Below are 4355 nucleotides of genomic sequence, written 5' to 3'. Positions count from 1 at the left end.
AAAATCCAGTATTAACACCAGTGGATTTAAGCTTTTTGTATGGTCTACAGTTTCACTTGTTAACAGGCTGTGAAAAATGTGTAACACAACAAAAGAATCTAATTACCCTCCGATCTTCCTATATCCCTGACATGGTGAAATGTAATAACAAATATACCTTCCTCATAATGGCTTTTATAACCACAAAATGACATTTTCGCACTTCTTTTTTTGTACAGATGTAACATAATTTGTTTTGTGTTGTACAGATATAACATGCTAATGATATTTCAGGTGCTGATAGATGGATTTACTTAGTTTTTGTGGGTAAGCAAAGTGTTTCTTACCGTAGCATTAAAGGAAAAGGGCTTCTGTGCTCACAGCCACACCTGTGTACCTGAGGTGACCATATACGGTAATCATACCACGACCTTTGGCATCGTGCTCATCAAACAGTAAAAAACAAACAAACGGATTTTTAAATGATGCAACAATCCTTTATATGTATGACACAAAAGGAAAGTGATATTAGGTCGGTTTAAAGTTAAGCTGCAACTTCCAAGACTAATAAATGAAGCCAGTATGGACGTGCTGATCACAGTGTAGTTCCTCCAACGGCCACTTGAGGCTGGATCAAAAAGTATTGGCTGTGTTGCTCTCTGACTTTTGATGTCACACAAGTCCCGCTGCAGGTGCACCAGACTCACTGAGGTCTTCTTCTCAGAAAACAAACAAACAGCGATGATATTGAGGTTTTACGCACACGTAACCATGACATTAATTTGTTAGCCCTTTTAGAGACATGACGATCATGGTGACAGTGGAGGGATAAGCTACCAGTTGGTGAGTGGTACCAATCAATTGCTAACGTCCCAGTTATAGAGAGAGACCAGTCAGAGACCCCAAACTGTGCATTCTCCAACCACTTGGTAGAAACCCCCTTGGTTTCTACCAGACTGACACAATTGCCTGTAATTTGCAATTGCCAGCTGCTCTCTGAGCTTTAGTGAAAGTGCTGAGGAACAGCTTTTACTCTGAAGGCAAACGTTCTCTGTTTCCAGTTTGTGTCGCAGTTTCTCAGGTTTTACTACCTCTTGGCAAGTAGTCAGTACTGCTTTGCAGACAAGTCGATGTCTTCCATCCAAACTAGAGGTGGCTGCTAGCAAACGCGCAGTAATAAGCCCCACGACCAGCTTTGCCTGGAAGCAACTGGCAGCATCCAGCTCCAGGGGTACACTTTTTTTCCCTATTTATCGTTGGTTGTATCACATCCAAAATGGTGGGCAACTCTCAAGAAATGTGCACATGATGTGGACACAAGACATCTCTATGGGAGAAGAACAAATCAAACCAGGACACAAAGAAACTGCAGAGGATTTTTCTCCAGAAAGTTTCACCTTTTCAAGCTGTTGTGGAGTTGCCCTCTTAAGCACTGCAATATCACTGAAATGGCAGTGAAGGCCAGCAGGATTTTACACTGCAGCTTGCACCAGGTTACAGAAAGCTGAGCGATGGAGGACAAGCTGAAATGACACCAAACTGTGGCTCATGGCTCACTCCGTTTGCAAAGGCGACCATAAGCAAGCTCACAGAAAAACTTCTCCTTTCATAACAACTTCACAGGGTCATAACTCATAACTCTTTATTAAGCCTTAAAGTTTGCATTATTAGGAGCTTTAGCTGCTTTGAATGACAGGAGGATATTGGTCCCAACTACTTGTAGCCACAGAATTGGACCTCTGAGCTGTGCTTGTGATGTTGATCTTTTCTGTAGGATTTTTAATCCAAACATTATTTCACATTATTAAGTGCAGAGTATCCAAGAAATTTGTAATCCAGTTTTTGTGAATAAAATTGTACTTTTTATAAGAATCTGTGCATTACTAATTGGCATTAATTAGCAGGGACCTGTGTCATGTGATGCAACATTGCAGTAAACCTTGCTAAACAAGCTTGCTAGCATTAGCCAACCAGGCAACTAATACAAACTTTGAGTCAAGGCCTTAAAACGAGACTTCACAAACCAATCAAACCTACTATCTTGTGTCCATCTTTATATACAGTCTATTATTGTTCAGACATGAGAATGTGTTTTATCTCTTTCTACGACTTTTGGCAAGGAAGCGAGTTTACAACAAGATCCAAGTTTTGATCTAGTCGTTAATCACAACAACAGGCCGATCTGTTTGTCTTCAGTGTGATAAGTAATCATATGTTTAGAGTGTTGAGTCTACCTTTTAAATACATCTGTTCTAGTGTGTTTGTGCACATCTCTTTATCTTTTACACTAAATCATGTTCAGGTGGGCTTTGTTGTTCCGTTTGCAAAACGCTGGGCTCAGCAGAAACGTCTCTGCGTTGGTTATACTGGAGTGAGATTAAAGTTGCAAACAACAAAGGGATTCATTTCATAGAATCACCACTTTATTGCACATAATTACATTCTCACACCACAACTTCACAGCGTGGCCAGACAATTTACAAGCAGAAGCTTCACAGAAGCTCCACCTCCTCATCTTCCTCCTCCCTTTGTCCTCCTTTTTTTTCCCTTCTTCCTCTCGCTCCTGCTCTTTGTCCTCTCTGTGGGTGATCACACAACACAAGGTCTTGTAGTTAAGGTAACCAGCCACATCCCGAGGGGAAGTTTATAGACATCAGAGTTTTCTTCTTTATCCACATTTAGCGTTTTGCAGACAGTTGCTGTCAGGTTTGCATCGAAGGATCACGCACGCTGTTAAATCTACAGACACAAACAGAGCTGACTTTTGCCTTACAATTAGCTCATCAGAACAGAGAGATAAGTGCGGTTATGTATCATTGTCATACTCCACTCTGGCCTCTTTATGCATCCTTTCATCTGTGCTATGCCTGCCTGTTTCTGTCTCTCTCTTCATGTACCCCTCCTCCTCCTCCTCCTCCTCTGTCTGTCTGTCTCTCTCCTCTTGTTTTTCCTGTCTACTGAACAGAGACGTGTTGATATGAGGGCCCGCTCGCACGGCCACAAGGGAACAAGTCTCTGGTGCTTTTGATCAGCTGCAAGATCAGACATGTCCACCGCTTCCCCCCCGTGTACACTCCAGTGACTGATCATGCAGTATAGTGCAGGCACAGACAACCAAAGATGCACACCCACACATGTTCTCGCTGTTAATCATACAAGCACGGGCACACACACAATGCAGAGGGCCTGTGGTCCATGTGTCGGCTCTGCTCACATTGGGGTGCCTTGTTTGCTGGACACAAGGGAGCGAGAGAGAGATGGTGTGTGCGATTTCCCCTTTCTTGCCCTTTTTTTTTTTTTTTTTGCTTTTGACAGTAAGATGGATGATTGCAATCACAGGAGCCATCAGTGAGACAGAGTGGAGGTCTATGGGGCAGTGAGACACAGCCATGGGAAACCAGCCTTCAGATTAATGCAACGCGCTGCCATGGGAACACTGTGCTGTTTATTTGTCGAGGGGTTTTGTTGTTTCATATGCATTTTCTTAGCCCCCTTACCTCCCCCCTTCGCGGTGTTTTGATAAACAGAACATGAACGCTTCCTTATAAAATATGTGCAGGTTGTGTGAGAGGGACAGAGAAGGAGAGCTTTTACTTTTTTACAACATAGTGAGTCTGCAGTAAGTCTGCATGTCTCTTTAAACCAGTACAAATGTGACAAATTTCATAGTGATTATACTGGTCTCTTTGAACCCTCCCGAGAGAATGAGAGGCATAGTTTTCACTCCCCAGTCAACGGATGTTTTTAAGAGAAACATCTGTTGCTGCACAAATGAGATTACTGTGTCTCTAGCCAGGGGCCATGTAGGTTATGAATGGCACTGTTACTGAAGAAGGAGCTGTGAAGGATCTTTGTAATAAGCTGCAGCGGGTATTTAAGGGCTTTAAATAATCAAATTGCCTTTTATTCCGAGTATTCATCAAGGCTCACTTTATAGTTGCTCAAAAGTATTTCGACCACTTGTATCTGATATTGATACATCCGATATTTCACCTTGTTGCCAAGCAACGACTCACCTCATCCTCTGTAAACTTGTCAGCCCGTGACATGAGGTGTTATTTCGTGCTGCAGGGGAGCCACGAGGAACAAGAATCACTGTTTCAATCTCTCTGACTTTACATTCTGCATTTCACTGGCTGAGCCTTGCATCATCATGAAACGCCTCCTTGATTGGTCTAATTCGTTGTTATCTGTGTGATGCATTCCTGTGAAGGATCACCGAATCTCTGCTGTGAAAACTGTGAATAATATCTCACAGTCGCTCCTTCCCTCCCATCCCGAGGAACTACTGCTCCTTCTGGGTCAAAGACCTCGAAGGCACTGAGAATCGTCTGCTCGGGGTCAGTTTCTGACAAAACACAGGTAACGCTGCGAGC

Source organism: Pelmatolapia mariae, linkage group LG14, assembly GCF_036321145.2.
Source record: "Pelmatolapia mariae isolate MD_Pm_ZW linkage group LG14, Pm_UMD_F_2, whole genome shotgun sequence".
Classification (NCBI taxonomy): Eukaryota; Metazoa; Chordata; class Actinopteri; order Cichliformes; family Cichlidae; genus Pelmatolapia; species Pelmatolapia mariae.
The sequence above is the reverse complement of the archived record's forward strand: the minus strand, read 5'-3'. Positions refer to the sequence as shown.